The sequence below is a fragment of the Aythya ferina genome (genome assembly GCF_964211825.1).
Source record: "Aythya ferina genome assembly, chromosome: 1".
NCBI lineage: Eukaryota > Metazoa > Chordata > Aves > Anseriformes > Anatidae > Aythya > Aythya ferina.
This window is the reverse complement of record NC_140296.1, coordinates 205,294,578-205,316,927: the sequence shown is the minus strand read 5'-3', so window position 1 is coordinate 205,316,927 and position 22,350 is coordinate 205,294,578. Positions and strand designations below refer to the sequence as shown.

The 22,350-nt window shown below is 42.1% G+C and overlaps 1 protein-coding gene across 2 annotated transcripts in view; it reads right to left on the bottom strand.

Annotated features, from left to right (window-relative positions):
* Positions 1-22,350, bottom strand: part of EXOC4 (exocyst complex component 4) — a 375,336-nt gene that overhangs the window by 119,159 nt on the left and 233,827 nt on the right. The window lies entirely within an intron of this gene.

The following is a 22,350-nucleotide window of genomic DNA, read 5'->3' as shown; positions in this document are numbered from 1 at the left end:
TCGCATACAAGTTGACTTGAGATGCTATTGAGCCGAGTTGGGTTTTAAATGTATTCCCTCACCCCAATCACACTGAAATTATGAGAAGGGGAAGCAAGCAGATGAGTAGCAGTGTACAGTCTGAGCACAACTACTTCACCTTCTCGTTGACCTCACGAATGCACCACCATGGAAGAAAGCTCGTTGCCGTTCATGCCATGAATGTGGCACCCAACGTAGCCGTGCCCGCGATGCTGAGTTACAGCTACTTGCACTGGAACACAAAGATCCCATATAAAAATAGCTGCCAGTGTAAACATACCATGCTTTTGGGATCTAGATTACAAATCAGGGCAGGCAACATTAAGCTACATGCAGTTGCAACCTAATCACAGTCATTAGTAAGTTGGCTGAAGAACTTAACTCAACTGGGGCACACAAAAATCACTACTGAGGAAGGCAAGAAAAAGTGATCAACAAGCCAGCTGTGCTCCAGGCCCTAAACATTAATAAGTGCGCACCTTGCCCCCAGAGCTGCAGGAAAAGGAATGATGGAAAGTCTACCAGCTGCCCTTGACGGCATTTACAGCAGGGAAATTACACCCCAATTTCAGGAGCTGTTGCTCTTTCTCTGAAGGGCCAAGAGGAGGCTCAATGGGTTTGTTACGCAGGCAGAGATGCTCGCAGAAAGTGGTAGAGGAAAACAAAACCAGCTTCCAGAGTAAATACAGATGAAGAGCAGGTGAGTGAATTGCTGACGATCATCTGCCTTGCTTTGCAGCCAGGGCCTGGCCCAAGCAAACAACCAATGGTTATCAGGGAAATAGATTTGCATCGTAGCAGACCTGAGCAAATTTAGACAAGTTGGACCATTAAGGATCTCTTTCCTATTCTCCATAGAGCGAGGGTATTTGTTTCAATGTCCTCAACCAGTTCCGACACCAGGAATTAGTCTACCAAACAAAACTAATTCCTATGTAGTTCCAGTTTTGCACAACATTTTTTTCAAGTCTTGATTTTAAAAGTTGACATAAAGAATCACAGACCAACGATGTCTTCTGTCCCAGACAGCTGGTTTCTGGCCATAGAGTGATCCTTACCAAACACACATCACTGATTAGCTTAATAAAGTGAGTGAAGTTGCTGTAAAAAACAGCATAAACACATAAGGGCCGTATTGCTATTGGTAGAATTAGTTTCTGACCCTAGTACATGTCATTTCATGTTTAGATGTGTGTATGTACGCATGCATTATTACACTATCATTATTTTGCACAGATAATACATATTGCATTAGGAAGTGCAGGCAGTTCTGCAAACATATGACTGTAAATCAGGGCTGTCAGAACAGCCCAAGGCACACCGTGACTCTTGACTATGGACTATTAAATTAAAAGACCTGTGTTTTAGAGTGGGAATTATCTTCAGACACAGACACAAAGCAAGAGGACTGAATGCAGCATATTGACCAGCAATACCCCTTTCCAAGCTCACACATAGGGCAGGGAGAGGCCAGCAGGATGATTTTGGGGTTGTAAGAGCCTTCCTGCCCCACAGCCTGGGGCACCAGCTGCCTGACAGTGCCAGCAGGTCTCTGTGGATGACTTGGTCCTTCCAGTACCATCAGTGCATGGAAATGCACAGGGTAAATCAGTTTTGATGGCCTAAGGTGGTCTGATTGTGCTTCCCTTCTTCTCTGAGGTCTCCTGTGGTGTTAGGAGTTGGGAGACGAACTCTGAAATGAGCTAAGTTTCAGCCAGGATGGGCATCTCCCGTTTATGGCTCTATGGGAATTGCACTAATTAAGGCTGTACGACAGATGGGCTGATACCAGGCTTTCATCCCTGGCGAACCCAGCCTGCCACTGCAGCTGAAATGGGATGGCAGCGCTGGGGTGTCTCATCTTCCCCCAAAATCCGTGCTGCGCTGGGCTACCGTGGTACGCTGCCGAGCTGGCCACGGGCAAAAGGAGAGCAGGAGGCTGTTAGCCTAGGTAACTCCTACCTAGCCATCAAAACACCTAAAAGAGTCCTTCTTAGCCCAGTTACAGTAATACATAAGAATACAGTAAAACATGAGAATGCAATTTCTGCAACTTCATGACAGGACGGATGTTGCAGCAGTTTTAGTTTGGATTTTTTCCCCCCAGTAATCTTCTTTCCCTGCACTGTAAAAACTGGATCAGGAATCAGGATCCTCATGCTTGCTGCAACTCAGCCAACCAGCGTGAATCGTTTCAGCCCCCTGCATTTCTTTTTCTCTACAAAATACCGTGAATAGTGCCTCAATGGTGTGAATAATACCTCAAGGGGCGGCCGCCAAATTAATTCCTGTATTACTGTAAAGAAATACATTTCCAGAATACGCCAATTTTACGTATCATGTACAAGTGACACCTCAAAGTATTATTATTTTTTTTTTAAATTTGCGGTTTGAGAATGAAGCTTTCTGGGCAAAACATCCTAAACTAAAATGCCCTAAATCACCATCTGCATTTGAAAACGCCTATGCTAAAGTGCTCTGATGGTGAAATCCTGACGTGGAAAGATCTGTTTGAGAAGAGCCTTTCCTTTCTGCTTCTCCAATGCTGCCTCGATTGGCTTCATTACGTCTGTACTGGATGATGTATTTCTCCTGCCTGGAAGCCTTGCTTTCTGCCCCACCAGTAGTAACCACTATGCTGCACTGAAGCATTACCTTCAAACTTCAGAGTTCATATAAACACAGAAAAAGAGAAATGAGCATTGTCCCTGCATTAGTGAGACTTCAAATACCTCAGGAGGCATCGAGCTGTGCTCCTGGTGTAGGACTGGGGGTCACAGCCTCTTCATCGCCTCCTGTCCTCCCAGTCCCTTGCTAAAACCACGGCCTCAAAGCACAGCTCAGTTACCCACAACTCGCTCCTGAGTCATCCCAGGTCTAGAGTGATGTGAAATGCAGAAAGGTTTTCGATTTTTCAGTAGTCTGCTCCTTAAGAATACAGAGAATTTTATCTGGAGGGAAGCTTGAAGATGTTTTTTTCCCCCACTGACATGAGTTTATCCACTGGGACAGGCTGCCCAGAGAAGCTGTGGAGTCTCCTTCTCTGGAGATATTTGAATGATGTCTCTCAAGCTGAACACCTGGAGGATATTGGTCTGTGCTACTGCAAACAAGACAGGAGGTGTTGGCCCATTCTGAAGTCCACTAGCAGAGAACAACTACAATCACTGCAGCATCTGTAACATCATCTACTGTTAGCAACCCTGCTATCTTCATAGGCAAAATAAACAAAATGAAGAGGGAGAACATATTTCTGTCTGCCACATCTTGTCTCCTTTGGACGTTCAATATTGATGACTGGAGCAGACGCCAACGAAAAATTATCCCATTCATTCCCTACAGCCATTAACAAGAAGAAATGTTGCTTCACATCAGGCATGGACAAGGAGAAAAAAAATGGGTCTGTGGTATCATGATTTGTTCCTTTAATATTTATCCTAAAATAAATGTTGCTATTAGGTTTAAGTACACAGGAGCGTCGCTGGACTTGACAACTCCATAGACGTACAATATGGCCTATCACATGCAGAAAAGAATGAGTCAGACTCAAATGAAATCAATCTAAAATTCGTAAGAATTAAAAAATAGGCTTTTTATTTTTTAATTTCCCTTCCTATTTGTGAGGCTTTAGGGTTCATCTCAGTCACACTTTCAAGCTGACTTCCACAGGCACGAAGACTACAAGACAACGAAGAAGACAGAGTATTCCTCCCTCTCCCAAATTCCTAGCTGATGAGTTGTTGTTTTAAGGCAAATCTGTACCAGAGTGCCTGCAAGGAGAAGACATCCCTTGGCTCGTACTGCTGAACAAGAACTGCCTCGTCTCTTGGAGGCCCGTGCCAACATAAGCAAACCCCCGGGGGACTTTGGCTTTCCCCCTTTTTCACTGAGCATCATATTGCCAACCCACATGCAGAGCAACTGCTTTGTGTATTCTGTTTGCTGCTTCTGAATCATATCCTTATTTTTATTTTTATTTTATTTTCATCGTTATTTCCAATTTGGCAAAAAACCTGGACTTCCCAACATACACACAGTCCCTTCTGGGTTGGCGCTGCCTGATTTGAGTGCTGAATGACAGTCAGCCCTCTGAAATTCCCCAAACTTTTCGCAGATCCTTTCTTTTTCAGCGAGCGTGTCTTTGCCACGAGCATGCACAATGCACGGCCAGCCAGAAAGCAAGACTTATTAAGCTTGGTAAGCAGATTGCTCCTTTCTGCTGAAAAGAAGGACAACCTTATCTGTTCGTATCTTTGCAATTCCAGGGGTTGCTTAGCTTTTGGATTCTGTTCTTCTTTTAAATTAGAGTTATAGGGGGTAATTTCCCCAATGAATTAACACAGAGCATCTGACCTATTTTGGGACATAAAATAGATGCAGCACATGCTAAAGCTTAACTCGGATCTTTACTTAACACTATATGAAGCGGATTAAGATATCTTTTGATTTTCAATCTCCTTCCCCACAATTGCAGATTACCATTGCTTATCTGTGCATAAACTGCAGTCATCCTGCCTAAAGCCAACTCTTCCTGCAGCTGGACAGTGTGGCACATCCTAGCATCACAACGGGCATGCAGAGGGGAGGGTGAGCTCACAAAACCTCGGACCACGGCAGCCTCCGATGAACCAGGCAGAAGGAGAGAAACAGTTCAGAGAGAGGAGCAGCTTGGGAACTGATAGCAACTGGAGAGGAAAAATATATGATTAAATACTTTAAAATATAGTACAGCAGCCTGTGTAACTATTGAACATACTTCTGATGTCCTTATCATCTGCTTCCTTCAGTGGCATGTCTTGACGACCCCAGGTAGAATGGACATGAAAGGAGGAAATGAGCAAAAAGTGCTGACCCGGGTTAAGGGAAAGCACTGAGTGCTTCAAATGTGGAGTGCAGCGACAGCCAGAAATCCTCCCGCGTGATAAAGCAGCACCCTCCTACTCCATAGATCTGGTTTTTATCTTACAAGTACAAGCTTGATCTCTGGAAATAAACTTTCATCTCTATCTGCTGAACAGGTCCAACGTGGCCAGAAAATGTGCTAGGTAGCTTCCTCTTAGAGGAGCTTAGAAATTTCCACTGCAGAATCAATAATCCTAATAGCTAAAAAGTAAGAGAGAGAGAGAGAAGGAATACAAAAACTTTATTCTCAGGTATCTGAGGACTTTTGAAACAGGAGAAGTTAATCAAATTGCTCTTTTGAGATGAAATTTGGGGTACTTTGATAAGGAATCCTTCCAATGGGATGACTGGATTTGAAAGTTCATGTTATCACTTTTTGCACTTTTTTTTAAATTTTATTTGCTTGTCTAGGAGGCACTGTCATACTGAAAGCAATATACTTTTAAAATGTTTCCTAGTTGCACTTCTGATGTCAACAAAAACGTTTCAAGACGGGAAAGAGAGAGAAAATATCTAATTACTTATCACTACTTCAAAAAGCTTCTTTCTGTTTCTCAGGCTTTGTAAGGAAAATAAATTTACTGGTGTCAACTTCCATTTCTCCGCAGTTTCACCGTTTAGCACTCACGCTTCAGAAATTGCTCTCTTTGGACCCATGCCCAAGCAATACACACAGAATGCTTAGCACATCCCCACCCCTCGTACATCCTGCTTAAAAAGAAGCATACAGAGATTGCAAGCAAAGAAACGTCTACGTACACACACACACACACACCTCCCCGGCCGTAGCAGGCTTATTTCAAAACTACATCTGGGGTCAAATTTGACCTGCGAGCATCGCCTTGAGAGCTTGAACCAGAAATGTACTTACCAGGGTACAGCTCTTCCTCCACTGAGCCATGCTCCAGTGGGTCCCAAACAGCTTTCCTGGAGCACTTCCACACTTGAGCTTCTCTAACACTCAGTAACACTCTCCTCCCTTTAATGGGATGTTTTAGCCTTCTGACTTTTACGGCAGATGCATTTAAGACTCGGTGATGTCATTTAATTACAGACTTGGGGAAGAAGGCTGGGAGCTTTATTAGAAGCAGGCTGCGCTGTCAGCCCTCCAGATGGAGTCACAAACCATGCCATATTGCTCAGGCTCAAACGCCGACACGGGGAAAGTGGGGACTGGGAAGAGGAATCCCATCACTCGCTCGTTTTTTCCCCTTAAACATTAAAATGCCGCATCCAGCCCCGATGAAATAATAGCTTGAGATTAGTCTCTTCTCAGTTCCTCTCTCCTTCCCTCCTCTCTATTTACACACACGTTCACTTATCAATATAATCGTAATTGCACAGATAGCAAAGCAGAAGTACACAGGTGGCAGCAGACAGGCCTACAGAAAAGTTTACATAAATGCAAGATTCTGTCAATTCAGTGGATTCCCTGATTTATTTTTCTTTCGTATGGCAAACCCACGTTATTTGAGATAGGCTCCAAGTACCTGCAGATCGGCTTATCGGTAAAAGCCGAGCAGATGACTCTGAAGTCATGCATTCTCCCTAGGAGTATTAAATGGAAGCAAAAAGTAGAAAGAAGCAGGACGTGAAGGGATGAGAAAGGAGAAATAGGAATAAAGGACAACACAACGCTAACTTGCTGGGTAGTGATTATGGAGGAAAAACAAGAGGAGGGAAAAGGGTGAAGGCAAGGAAGAATTGAGTGTGTTTGCATGGACCTCGTCTTTCCCAATAGATCCATCACCTGTGAGAGGTACCCCAAATTTGCCTCTAGGCATCTTGTACAGTAATATGAATGGGAGAAAGAAACCCATTAATCATCAAAAGCCTCGACCCTGCAGCGAGCACATGAAGCTGGACCTAAGAGAAACAGACTGAGAAGTTGGAACACAAAATACTGAATACACTGAAGTAATGGAAGAACACTGGTGCGAGAAGCAAATTCTCAACCTCTAATCCCTCCAAAAGTGCTTAATGGCATTTAGGAAAACCAAGTGGAACCTAAAGACACGCATGGTTTAAGGATGCACTGATTAAAACTGCACAAGTTTAAGTGAAATCAGCCTAAACTGCGAATCCTGGAGCTGTGGTGGACCTCTCACCTCCTGAAGGAAATCATTTGGATTTGGTCTGTGTTTTGGATAAAAGGAATAAAGAAAAAATTCTGCATTTCTTTACCTATTTCATTCAACCCCACACCAGGATCACAGGCTGGTGTATCGGAAGGTAAGGGATTTATAGCTCAACAGAAGATGCTTTCAACATTAAAGAGGCGCTGACACTTGATCTCAACCCAAGAAAATCCACATCACTCTTTAGATTTCCAAAGCCTTGTGTTGACTGTAGAGTAGTGTCTGAGTGAAATCAAGAAAAGTTAATTAGAAAATAATAATGCCCCTTCTATTTCATCCCTCTCACTGCTCTCCTCTTTCACCTCCTTCGTCTGACCTTAAAGAACTGAGGGCCCAAAAATTAAGCTAATGAGAAAAAAGGATGATTGAAGTTACACAAGAAAAGGCACGCTCAGAAAAATGCCGTTTCCTTCCACTACTCCACCCTCTGAACAAAAAGCAGTTATACGATTAATTCTTCGCTGCTGATGAGAGCTGACACACGTTGGGAAAAAAAGGAAATTTCTTCTCAACACTTCACCAAATTTCAAATCTGATTTGAAAAGCTCTTTGATGAAGATGGAAAGCACCTGTTCACAGCACACACCTCCTTTGGGGAGACTTGAACTCCACTCCTACCCCGGGCTCCCACGCATGATGCAGTGAGAGCAGTGGCGCCAAGGGCACCTCTTCAGGCTCACGCTCTGGAAATCCATCCACAAGTGATGACCGAAGACGATAATAATTAGAAAACTACCTCTGTTGGCTTGTTGTGATCCCTTAGAGGCTCCTTTTCACCAGAGCTGCTCTCAGACCACAATCCACGCAAGCAGGATGGGACGTTATGGGATGTGTTGCCTGGAGATGCCAGCACTGCTCCAGTTCAGAGGGAGAAACGAGCCTTGGAAAGAGTTAGGTGGGTTTCCCTGTTCATAAAATGTGGGCAGTAGCTACCTGCTTTCCAAAGCGCCTTATGAATTGAAGACTTTTAGAAAAACTAAGGAACTAATGAAGCTCAGACTATGATGCCGTATGGTGCAGATGCTGAGTGCTGAACACAATATAAAAAAATAAACAAAAACCTACAACTAAGAAGCATGAAAGACCCAGCATCTCCCCTTATAACATCACATGGGTGTAACGGGCACCTCCCAAGCAAGTTACTGTCACTGGAAGCTGTGGTTCCTTAGAAATGCATCAACTCATACATTTCCCAAATCTTTATCTCCTGGAGTCTACACTTGTGATGGAGCACGCATACCTTGAACATGTTGTGTGCCCATACAAGAAATTGCAGCTTCTAAACCAGGTAATTAGCAAATTCCTAGAGATGAAGTGACGATACAAATTATGGAAAATTCAAGCTGGAATTAGAAGATGGACCAGAATGGCATCCCTTTGATTTTGGAAATAAAAGGTAGGCACAGTTTCACACAAGGTAATAGGAGAAAACCCCTGATGTGCACTTAGCATCATTTTCACACTAGTTCTTGACAACAAATCAAGGCTAGGATTTCTGGCATTGTTTTAATTTCTTTTTTTCTTTTTCTTTTTCTTTTTTTTTTTTTTTTTTTTTTTTTCCAATAAAGCCCCAACTGGACGGTGCTGAAAGAGTACACAGGGATGAGAGGACCCTGAACAGTCCCTAGGAAATCAATTTCCAGCTGCTGCTTTCATTATTTAGATTTAAGAAAAACCCACACACATACAGGAGTGTAAGTCTGAGCTATTCAGAAACCAGAGACAAAACGTAAAAGCAGCATTGAGTAAACTATTAAAAAATATCAATTTATAGACAGGTACATTACATATTTTGTACTTAAGCTTTCTGCCTGTACAGTGAAAATGGCAACTGGATATAAATTTCATGGTCTTGAAAAGGCAAAGCTTGTAGCCTACAAAAACAAAATTATAATGCAACTTTGGAATGGAAATTTAGACTCCAAAGGTAATTTTCCATTGATGGTGCTCACTGATGCATGAATTATAGTCACAGGGATGCGTAAATAGGATTTGTTTGATTGCTTTATCATCCCTCCATTATATCAAATCTTTTAAAGCAGTGGGAGACATCATAGGGCTGTTTGTAGATTCCTTGTTTGAAGATGCAGTGGGGGCAAAATTGCATCACTCCTATTGAGGAACAGGGCCTGACCATGAAATCATAATTAACGCCATAACAATCTACTTATAAGTCTCTGAAGCAGCCAGGATGGGGATAAATTAGAAGCAAAATATTGTTAGCATTTTATTTAAATTAAATTTTAAAAAGTCTGACATGACAGGAACCATATTACAGGCTAATAAGGGATTAGACGAAGCAATTACAGCAAAGGATTTTTTTTTTCAATGATGCGAATACACAAGCTTCGCCGACATCTGTGCTTTGAAGCCACAATTCCAAATTTTCTTGAAGAGCACGACACCTGCAAAGTGTTGAGGTTTTCAAGAGAGCGTCTCAAGTTTAGAAATCAAACCAGTTGAATTATCCTGCCCAAAGCCCTGAAATTCCTAGCAGACTCTTCAGTTCAGCATCTTACAGACTCAGAAGTTCAACGTCACAGCTGAATCGCAGCAGAAAATGGCCAATATGGGAAAGAAAGGTTGGCAAAACAACCAGGAGAAGACTTTTTGTAGCTGTCTATGTACCACAGTAATAGAAAAGAGAGAGAAATACATGTCTGTGGTGACCTAAGCAAGGGTAAAGCCAGAGAGGACAGCACAGAGGCCTACTCTCACCTGGAGACCAGGGGTTATAAAATTAGCTTCACAGGAAAAGGCTTCACTCAGTTATTGTAAATTGTAATTATTGTAAAAAAGAACTGAAGAAAACCACCAAAAAAACAACCAACCAACAAACAGAAAACCCAACGGAACCCACTTTAGGATTCGTCCATGTTCACCGTGCAAAGCAATTGAGGATGAAATCACATTGGGCCTCACTGAAAGAGTATCTGAAGGCCATGCTGGTACCTTGCAAGCATTAACTGAAGAGGACTTTTACCCCACCGAATCTTTATCACCGATGTTAGACGGAACAGCCAAAGAACTGTTAGTCTCAGCTCAGGTAGGACAAGGAGAAAATAAAAATACATCAGCTAAACCCAAAGGAACATCTTCAATGATGGCCTTTCATTGAATTTTAAGGCCAGGACTGAAATACCACGCACAACTGGTTAATAGAACAATAATTAGGTGACCCATCTGAAAAGTATGATCATGATGATCTTCAGAGTTGGGGACACTTTGGCTCAGTTTGTTGGTAATGAGTTATTCTGGTACACAAGTCCTTGGTCGCGTGCCACCAGCCGATGGCAGAATAATGGCCCAGCAGCACAGCTTCCAAAACCACGTGGTGGCACGTGCTGTGTCCTGCTCTACTGGCAAAAACCAGACACATGACAGGTAACAAGGACTGATGTGATCTTCTACTAAGATCCTTTCTAAGCTCATGAATGCCAGTGGGTGGTTTATTGCTCCTAAATATTGTTCTGAATATTATTCTCAATAATATTCTGAATATTTCCTGAATATAGCTCCTGAATATTGTTTCTAGCTTTGCACTCTAGCCAGGACAAATGAGGTTTGCCCAAAACATTGTGTTACATAGAAATATCAGTGTTGAGATCATAATGATGCCCAACTGCCCATGTAGAGCCCAGCAACCTGGGGCTCTAGTCCAGATGCAAACACTGCTCCTCAAGAGCATTGCCGTAACTCATTAATTCTATGCTACAGCTACTCTGAAGCACCACAGTGAGCACCAGAAACTACCGGGAACCTAAGCATGCCTGAATGATGACAGAATTACCTTCTTCTAAGAGCTTCACCCACATTTTCTAAGGTGGGGACTGCCAGAGCTGGAGGAGAGCAGCCCCACTGGAGGCGATGTGCAGGAGTAGACATCTCATCAATGTTAGCAGGCTCCCAACAAGTAATCTCTGATAAATGCTGGAATGGGAGGAATGGAGAAAGGTTCCTTGGTGTATCCTATCCCTTTCACTTTGCTGCAATACCCACAGACATCCACACCACGCCGAGCACAGGAGGAGCTACAGTCCTGCTTCGCGGCGCGTGGGGCAAGGCTACGCTAACTGTCAACCGACCGTCTCATATATTCATAGTTAATTCTGGCAACTGATTTCAATTAGGGCAAGGAAGGGGGAGGAAGTTCTTCTGTCCTTCACGTTACGAGACGTGTATTAGAAATGACAGCCTATGATTGCTGCAGACAGCATCTAATTAACTGTCATTATAAAACACATGTCAAAGCCCGGGGCCTATGCTGGATCTGCTGTCTAATTTAGCTCCAGAATATTAAAAATCCCCTTGAAACAAGCTGGTGAATGAATTTTGTTGTCTTATAAAACATTCCCTAACCCCCCCCCCCCCATTCCTAAAGCCTCCTTCCTCTTCGGTACTCAGTATTTGGAACAAATGGTGGATTAAAATTGTTTCTTTTCTTCCTCCTTACTGTAGTCAGCCTTAAAGAGAAGGATTAGAACACAAATATGACATGAAAGTGGGAGCTGTCTGCACAACTATTAGATGACTAATGAAACAATTATATCTAAACAACCACCACAATTACTTGTGGAGCTTATTTTTTACATAGCGCACTGCACAGGCAGGCCTTAGTTCTTTATTTTTAATGAGAGCAAGCATAAATTAATCCGTCTTCGTTTCTGCAAGCATTACGTACATGGAGAAGCAGAGTGGAGGAGCTGGATGGAAACCTCCTCATCCAGTTCCTGGTGGCATCTATCCCTTTGCTGCACAAAGTCACCCAGGGTAAGATGACAACTGTCAGTGTGGAGGCAGGCATGGATTTAGTGGGGTAAAGCAGAAGGGACATAAGCCAGCTAATGGGATTTTCATCCCTCTTCCAGCACAACATGATAAAAGCAGTTGATTGTGGACTGATGTGCATACAACCTATTATTCCTACTCAGTTTTGGGGAAAATGCCAAGAGCACAATGTGTGATGTAACTGGAGTATGTAACCCAGTCCAATCTCATGCTTTAAGAGTGGTAAGACTTCAACTGGAAGCTTTCGTTTTGGATAAACCTATTTGCAAGTCATATTTCTGGAGTGTAGAAGATATTACTCCTGGAATTCCAGAAAAATTACAGATTCTGGATTTTAAATTTTATTATTATTATTATTTTTAGAGAAACCATTACACTTTACCATTGCAAACTGCAGACCTTTCTTTCCCCTTTGTAGAACACAACTGTCATAAGAAAACGAAGAGCTGAATATTCCCAGTAAAAATTTGTAGAAGGCTGGGAAATAACCTTTACTCTCAGGGCAGGCCAAATTTGGAATGAGATGCTCCAAAACACATAATCCATGAATATTTCTCAATTTAGCCTTCTTTCTCTTTCCCAGAGGTAAAAATTGACCAATGAGAACAGTGCCATTAGAGGATGTTGTGATAATGCAACAAAAAGTGCAGAGAAAATAGCTCCTAGTATTAAAGTCTTATTATCATAATCTAAAGGTCCTATGCGATCATTGCCTCAAATAACTAGATTTTCTCTAATGCTGCTTAAGTAGCTAGAGCATGCATCACCTGGGACAAAATAGGATAACAAACCCAATGAATTAGCCATTTCAACATTGTGCATTTCCCTCGAGGAAGAACTGAGCCTTATGGAAATGCACAGAGGCTGCCCAAACAAGCGTTCTTTACAGAAATGTTCAATACTCTCCCCGATCCACAGGATGGTGTGATGTGCCTTAGCACTGCAGTGTGTTTCAGGTGTTTGCAGCCCAGTTTCAGAAATGGAATGAAATTCAGACACAGCCTCTAGGCAGAGAGGAAGATCCAATCTAAGAGAAATACCAACTCAGGGGATATCAGAGTCCATTAATCATTAAAGCATGAAGTTCCCTTGCTCTACATCTCTGTTTGGCGTTTGTAAATAAAGTACCTTACTATAGTTAAAGCTTGATATCAAATGTAGCTGTAGCGCCCCAAGGGCTGATGCTGAAGAGCTTGATTTCCTAGACTCAACCCACCAGCATTCTCTCAAGCTCAGCACTTGCTCCAGACACTATTACAGTAGACACCATCCTTTTGCATCCAGACTTTCAACAGAGCCTTGCAAACTCCCTGTTCTCGAGGCAGAAGGCCAGAGTTATTTTCCAGCTTCCAGAACTGCGATGTAAATGTACCTCCATTTCCTACAGCTTGGCAAAAATGCCACGAAAAACCTGTTTTTGTCATTATGGCACCAACCCAAGATGTCAGCGACCTTGGTTCAGATTTCTTGTCCACGTAGACATCAGTAGGCAAGACATTTTAGAATAGAATAGTTCAGTTGGAAGGGGCCATCGAAGATCATCGAGTCCAATGACCCGACCCCTTTAGGGCTAACCAAAAGCATGTCATTGAGGGCATTGTCCAAACCTAACTTGAACACCGACAGGCATGGGGCATCAATCAATCTAAGGAGCCTGTCCCAGAGTTTGACCACCCTCATGGTAAAGAAATTTTTCTTCATGTCCAGTCTGAACCTCCCCTGGAGCATCTTTGTGCCATTCCCATGCGTCCTGCATGAAAATTAAAACGACATTTACAAAAATGCTATTCCTGGAAAAAAACGTTTTAGGTGTGGAAAGCACTGCCAGTAAGTCTAGTCCAAAGAACAGGTAGAGAATTTACAGTCTCCTTGGGGTTCTTTAATTCTTGGAAACACATATAGTATGGCTTTTATCTACCTTTTTAGTTTCTGCTCTCTGAGAGGAAATATATCTCTGTGCTTCTGCTTCACTAAAGCAAAACCTGACTCAGGTTGCCTCAGTCACATATTTCATTTTTTATTTCACTCGTATTTATTTTCATTCATACGTTTCTCTTTATTCCTCTGCCTTATCTGCTGCCACTAAACCAGCACAAATCACTGAGCCTAAAACATCTCCGCTCCTTTGCTAGGTACATCAGAGCTGAACTCTCCCCCACGCAGATGAAAGGCTCCACACAAAGCCACGGACCCACTGAAGTTGACTGAGGTTTTGCGATGGACTACAGGGGAAGAACGACTTCAACATACACAGTTTGGTTCTTCACACCAATTTCACTCACATGTAGTGCCACTAGTAGCTATGTTTTTTGTCCTGACTTGAAAAAGAAGCAAATTTACAATCCTCTTGACAATTTTGTGAAGTGCCATGAGTAGGTGGGAGTGAATTGCCTATTTTAGCGATTCACTCACATGGTGTATAGACTGGCGATGACTATGAGAAGTTTTGGACCCGACTACTACATGCTCTGGGACTTGTTTGCAGTCACTGCATTTGGAGGGTAACTTTAGTGGGTCTGCAACAATGAAGTCCTCAGCATCTTTAATTTTTTCTTCATGCTGAAACTGAAATATTCTCACTCCCTTTTTTCCAGGTAGAAAACAGAAGCACAAAGAGACAAGCAGGCAAGCTGATGTTTTTCACACAACCTGTGCAAGGAAATGTACTGCTGTAAAGCAGAATCCTCTAATGAATTAAATTGGGCTTGGGGAACTGGGCTCACCTCTCTGAGCTCCTCTCCTTGTGTGGGATGGCAATGGTGCTCCTTTACAACTGGAAGTTATTCCCAAAACAGTGGTGCCCAGAGCCACCAGCAGGCATTTCCAGCAGTTCTCATTAATGTTATTGCCAGCTCTTCCATTTCTCTATTTTTTCTCCTGTGATTCTTCAATTACAATATGTAACAGAGGACTTCTGCCCTTCATTCTGCATGGAGAAGTAAATCACTCATTTCTTTAAAAGACTGATTTCCCAGGAGGTTAACGATGGTGATTATTAACATGAGATGCACTTAGAGAAGTTTAACTCTGGTTTGGAAAAATGTACCACTGTTAAGAACAGCATTTAAGCACATGGCACTGAAACACTTTGCAATTCTTACTAGTTTTATTCCCAAGATATCTCAGTCACAGACCAGCATTCAAATGAAAGATTAAAAATGCCATAACTGGATGGATATATCCATCCATAACCATGCATCAAGTTCTGCACGCGTGCTTTTAAAAAAAAATCTTTTCCATTCTGTTGTTTTTGTGACATAGTTGAAAATGACCGACAAAAATTAGTGAATACGGAAGAACAGACACTGCTCCTTTGTAATCTGTGGGAGGACCTTGGGAGTGTTTGCATTATCTGCCTGGCTTTACTTCGGTGATTGCAGAGACATCGAGGTGTCTCCACTGTAGGCTCACTATGCTTATTAATATTCTGCTCTTCCACCAATAAGGTCCTCATTCAACGGCACATTTCGCCTTGAAAAATGCAAAGAAACATTCCTAACCCTTCTTGGGATGAGAGCAAATCCCTTCTATCTTGCTACATAATCCTGGCCATGTTTATAGTTTGCCTTAGAAGAATTATTTCTCCCATCTGCTCCTACTGCACTGCTCTATTAAGTTGCTTCCCTCGTACTGCTTTGCTGAGGTTCTCAGCATAAATACATTAATATACTGCGGTTCAATGATCCCCCAATACTAAACACATTTTGTGGTATTGATCACTGCTCAAATGAGAAACTACCTATGGAAGTCAATGCTATGAAGACAGAGCAGTAAATCTGCCATACAGAGAGAGAGAGACGGCACATATGCGTGTGGGTGTATGTACGTACACAAGCTCTACCCGCGCCGTACAGCATCCAGTCCTCCAGCCTCAGAAACAATTACCAACTTGGTTATTAGCTTCCTTATTGAACACGATTAAAAATATTTGTCATCACTTTCCTTTCAATTTTATGGCCTAAATATAAAGTCGCGGATCAAAACAAGAGCTAATGAGCATAGAAATAAGAAATAAATAGGTCCCTGGCTGTATACTACTGTTTATAGTACTGTAGGTTTTAAAAAGTAATTAAGAGCTTGGTAAAAGGTCAGCAGTTCCACCGGGCTACATTTTTCAAGCATGAGAAAGTAGTTTCCTTCCAAAGTCTCACGACACATAAGACAAATGTACTTTTTCTTTGTCAGATGGAGAAAGGTCTTGGCGGGTGATAAATAGCAGACCCATCCAATTTTGTAATCCAGTAAGAAAAAAAAATATACATCTTCGTGCGGAGGTACAAATCAAACTAGTTTTTCCTCTCTTTGCTTAATCACCAATTAAAAATATAATATATTATGTTAAGTTTTAGTTAGTCTAAATTGAATTTCTTTCACATTAAAGAATGCAACCTATCATTTGACAAAAATGGAGCAACTATTCTTTCAGAAAGCACACAAAATCGGTAATTTAATTTAACTAGAAAGTGTGCCGCTTTTCTGAAAAGAATTACACTGTTGATTGTGTTAAGCAAATAATAATTAACGCAAGTACATACAGCTCTAATTAGCAAGGAATTTAATTAAACAAATATGCCAACATAACAAGATGCATAACAAAGTAATCGTACTATGTCTTGCCAGCATAGTCTCTACTACTTCAAAGTTTTTACATGGCGATTATAAAACAATTTCCAAAGACTGGGTACACAAGAGCAGCAAAGCAGGCTCTGTGTAGCCCTGCTAAAATGCACAGACCCTAATAAAGCCAGCGCATGTCAGAAATGATTGCACTGTCTGTTTAATCACCATGCATTTTGTCTTTGACCTGGAAGTTACATACATGAGCACTTTGAGCAGTGCTGGCCTTAAGGATTACTACGGAGAAATCCTTTTTCCCTACATTAACAACATACAAAAGCCAAACTTGTCATCCCTGACCTTTTATCTTGTCTTAATGGCCTGGAAAAGGTAAAGTAATATAAAGCTTAGAAGCAGTTGAGGTTGGAGGATCACCCAGTCCAACCTGCCCAAGCTGGCACAGGAAGAGTAGGTCGCCCAAGACCATCTCCAGCAGGTTTTGGCTGTCTCCAAAGAGTCCACAATCTCTCCAATCGATTTGCTCCAACGTTTGACAACACCACAGTAAAAGAAAAAAAGTTTCCTCATGTTTCAGTGGAATATCTTATCCTTCAATTCAATGACACCTTCCCACTGCAGGTACAAAATCTACATTACCATGCTCAGAGCACCTCAGACTTTCCCTTTTTTTTTTTCCTCTGACAGACAAGTAAGCCTACAAAATCCAGGTGAAAAAGGATTCTACAATTCTTCTAATACAGTGTGGCTGACATGGTGGTCTTCTCAAGGTACTTTAGTGCTTTAATGAAAAGTCTTCCTAACCACCCCAAGCCCCAAGACAGCTCCCCACAAAGACAGGCCATCCTGATCAACTGAAAGTGTTTTTTTTTTGCACAAGAAGTAAAAGAATCTCTTTCAAAACTTACCCCCAATTTTACTAGATGAAGTATCCCTAAATCCCTGTCAAGAACAGGCTTTTCAATGGCTTCAGTATTTTTTATCTCAAGGTTTGCAAGTGCCTACAATTGCCCTATTATCCGTCTCACTCTGCACTTTCACCAAGATGAGGATTTTCAGTTTAACAACCATTGCTTTTGTGAAGAGCAAGATGATGGTCAAAATTGATGAGAATACTCTGAAATAAAGTTCTTGTGCCCGTGAACAAATATCAGTGAGTTTAGCCACTGGTAGGTCACCAAGAGTCTAAGAACGATGCTTTACTCTCTAAAACATTCATTAATTTTTGGGTGGACACCTTGGCCATCCACATTGACACCGATCCTCCATGAAGGGGAAAACATCTTTGGGTGCTAAAACCTTGTTTTCTCCACCATTTTTTTTTTTTTTTTTTTTTAATGCTTTGTACATAGTTACAGGGTTGAAATTTTCTCCTGAATTATTTCTACAAGCCACCCCACAGGAAAGAGGATTCTTGCCTCTGTTCCCCATTAAGTATTTCCAGTCACAGTGCAGACATCTTCAATCAGTAAAAACAGAAAATTGAGGGGGAAAGGAATACAAGGAAACTATGTGTTTTGCACAGCTCTTTACGACCAAGGAAGTAGGGAAGAGTCATGGGCATCTTTGAAACAAATCTGCAATACCCCGACTGCATCAGTTAATATCTTTTATGAGTCTGTTTCAAAAGCTGCAGCAGAAGTGGTATTATACAGACTAATTAAATCAATTCATCTGTGTAACTTTGCAATGGTTGGACTTTTTCCAGAAGGGCTCCTTGGAGCATCTTTTGTTCATTCGCTGTCTACTCCTAAATTTCAGAGGTAAACAACAACAACAACAAAAATGCTAATTTCTTTCCTGACACTCTGCAATCAGTGAAGGTTGAAGCCCCAAAGGATGTTTTGTTAATGTTAAACTCCCTGCTTATCAGTCCTGTTTTCAGCTTAAAGCTGAATGCTACTGTTCTGCACTTTATTATTTCTTAATTTATTATTTGTATTACCGTAGTGCCTGGAGGCTTTGGAGTGCACTGATTTAGTGGTTTGGTTTTCTTTTTTTTTTTTTTTTCCCCTAATGATAAACTGAAGGATCAGGCTTCCTATTGGCATCAAATTCATTGAACAAGGACTCTGGAAACTCGGCGTGTAATTTGGTATTGCAGGCACCGTGCTTTTCTCAAGGTGTTAGTGCTGTTTTACCACAACAGGATGTTTTCTATTACCATGTGTCACAACCCAAGCACTTGCTTGTCAAAGATATTGACATCCGCAGCAAGAAAGCTGCCTGCTACTTACTTTAACTTGTTTCTCATGTTTTGATTGCCACAGGTATCATGTCAGCATCTTCTTTTGTGATTAACAGAATTGGAGAATCTGTAGGCAATTTAATGAAATGTAAAAACCTGCTGACATTAAGGGCTACTGTACATGAACATAAGCACGCTGAGTAACAACACACTGGAGAACTGAAGCAAGAGATAGGCACACTTATCTGAAAGGCAAAGACTCTGGAAATTGCTGTTTTAGTTGTGTTCCATGTTGCATCTACAGAATCCCAATAAGGCTGGGTCTTAACACACTTCAACACCAGGGAATTATATTGGTCCAAGAGGCTTTGGTCTTAGGGTGCTCAAATCCAGACAAGTTACCGTGAGGCAAATTGAGGTATTCATGTACAAAATCATCTACTTTGCTTCTCTGCTGCAAAGAGGACAGCTGCCACGTGCGTATCAATGGAGACAAGCAGAAGTGCCAGTAGGCTTCAAGTTCTTACCCCTAATGTTATGTAGCCCATGCTCATACAACTAGGAGTAAAGAGAAATAAAATTATTTACTGCTCAAAGAAATTTACAGTAGTCAAAACCAACTATTCCCAATGAAAAAAAAAATAAATAAAATATCTAGGTCTCCAAAGTCCCATCTCATAACGAGACCATCTTTTCCTTGTCATATTCTCGTATCTTTGCAACCAGACCCATTCACAAATACGGATATCTCACCACCTACATACTCATGTAGCTGCTCTCTTTTAACCCTGTTTGTTTCATTGCAAAGTATCTGATAGTGATGCAGATTTCAAAAATAAACAAACAAAACCCATGAGCTGTGACAGGGAGTTTCTGATGAAGGAAATTTTAAAGGAACTTGGTCTGGGGAAAAAAAAAAAAAAAAAGAAAGAGACAATCTTGGAAACAAGTCTCCTAAAGAAATGAGGTATTAAAAAAGATAAAGATTGGATTTTGTACAAGGTATGCAGACTTTCTTAATAGCAGAAATTGGCTTGTATATAAATGCCGGTGCAGCCATTCATTCAGTGCTGCCTTAGAAAGGAACTTCTCAGATTAAACTAGAACAAGAGCAGAAATATAAGACTCCTTTATCCTTTTTCAGCTCCATCAGGCATGGTATTAGAAAGTCCAAGTGGGCTACTTAGCATTAACATTTCCAAGTATAGGCCAAGATTCAAACTGTGCAATCTCATGGCAATATAATCTTTGGAAGATGTTTTCTTTTCTGACTTTAATCCTATTCTGTAGAGCTTAAAACGCTATACAGAATTTAAGGACATTACACCAAACAAGATCTATTCAGAAACATGTACTGAGTCGATATCAAATTAAGAGTTTGGCTTGGGCACAGGTTCAGCTGGGCAATTTTGAGGACTGTGTCGAAAGATTCACACATATAACATTAATTTTGGAGAGTGTTCTGCACATTTTGGGTGCTACATCCAGTAATGACGACCCGAGTGCAGAGTGGGGGCTCTCCAGTTCTTGGCCTTGATTTGTCCTCTTCCAGTTGAGGACAGCTAGAGATTGCGGCTGGTTCAAAAAAGCCTTTTGTGTAAGGGGAGAAAACAAAATGGAGAGGGAGGATTAGACCCTGAGGAGGAAGCAAATTGTCGCACCTTTTTTGAAGATGGGTAATCAGAATTGGTCCCGGTTATCACAGGGAAGGTTTCAACTATGCCCAGTGCAACGGTATTAACGCTTTTCATTAATACTTCATTAATTTCTTAATGAAAATGTTTCCTGAATTGCATTTGCCTCTTTCACAACTACACCCCCTGGCAGCTCAGTGTCACCTTGTGATCGTCACACACCACATCCCTCTCCTCCTCCGTGGTTCCCACCTGGTGAGCCCTCCGCCGCAGCTTTTATAGCACTGAGTTCTTCTCGCCTTCCCTTCCTTCAAAACCACGGCAAGAAATCTTGAGCTGCTTAAGCAGAGCAATAAAATGTTATTACGTTCAATAACTTAGGGCCGAATCAAATCCTTCCTCGGAAACAATCCAATTCTGCAGCCAGGATCCAGCGCCTTTCCTGCAGAAGCAGGATATATTGGAAGAAAGTCCTGAACTAAACCAGGACGTTAACACTTGCTTAGCCTCTCGTGTACACAGGGAGAAATCTCTGACAGGCAATTTAACACTGGTACGTTTAAGAAAACGCACAAAGGATTTATGGGAATGTATTTAGCCTTTTATTTTACCTATTGCACATAAACAGATGATCACGGAGTGGGATAAATGGCTTTCTGTCTGGATAAAGCACCGCTTTGGAGTGATGCAATCAGATGAAACCCTGCTACATCCGTGTGAAAGCTTTCACAGAACAGATTAGTGAGAAGCTAAATGCGTTATAAACACTCAGCAACGCAGCTTATTGTTCAGCCTGCACAACAGCTTTTAACGGGAGCGTGGAGAGAAACATTATCACGAAAATGCAATAGTGGCGTGATGGCTAGGACATAAATACCTTCACTTTTGCGGTGGTTCACTTCTAACAGCCTAGGGAACCAAGAGTGGAATATCTTTGGGACTGAAATATTGTAAGGACAGAGGAAATCTGAAGGAATTTTTGCTTAACAAGCATGGTGCCACCTCAAAACCTAAGCTAATGTGCGCAATTACCCTAATATGTATTTTCAGTGACCCAGGTGGGACAGAGCCCATCTGCAGTATCCTTTATTTTAAGTTAATTACCAACCAATTCTTTTGCAAGGCATGATGGAGAGCAGCACCACACCACACCGAAGCATTACCCATGACTGTGAAGCCCATTAAGGAGCAGTGAGGGTTCCCGTAGTGCCAGAAGGCCGGTCCTTCTTATGCCCTTTCTAGAAAGCAGCAAACCACCCCGTGGGCTTCCAGTACAGAATCCTCTAGGTTGCAAAAGAGCTTCAAGACCATCAGTTCCAACCATCAACCCAACCTGCTGAGTCCCATCACTGAACCACGTCCCTTGGTGCCACGTCCACACATCTCTGAAATTCCCCCATGGACTCCAGCACTGCCTGGGCAGCCAACGCTTGAGCACCCAATGCATTGATTGCACTCAGTTCCAGTGCTTGAACACCTTGTTTATGAAAAATTCTTCCTACTGTCTAACCTAAACCTCCCCTGACACAACTTGAAGTCGTTTTGTTGCTTCCTATCGCGTGTCACCTGAGAAAAGAGACCGTCAGCCTCCTTGCTGCAGCCTTTTAGGTGGTTGCAGAGAGCCAAGAGGTCTCCCCTCAGCCTCTTCTTCTCCAGATTAAACAACCTCAATTCCCTACAGTCTCTTCCCAATGTCCCTTTACAGTGGGAGCAAGAGGACGGCCTGCAGCATGCTCTGACCAAGGGCTCAGGAGCTGCCCTGCACCAGGCACCCACCACTTCTGCATTCGAGGAGTTCACAGAAGAGATGGAATCGAGCACAGAAATCAGCTTTTGAGCAGGCAATGCCAAAGAGCAGGATGGATATCTCAAAATGCAAATAACGAGGGCTGCAAACAGCAGCCGGGCAGGTAGGAGGCAGGAAGGCTGCAGCTTTTTTGTAGCCTTTTGTTTGCTTGGGTCCTTCACCCTCACCGTGTCCCAGAGACTTCGCTAATTGGAGCTGTGTATCTCCAGCACAAGTCTTCAGCTGTGTTTCGGTGCAGCTGTTGCACACTGTAACTACAATCCGAAATGATTTAATTATAACGCGCAGGCATCAGGA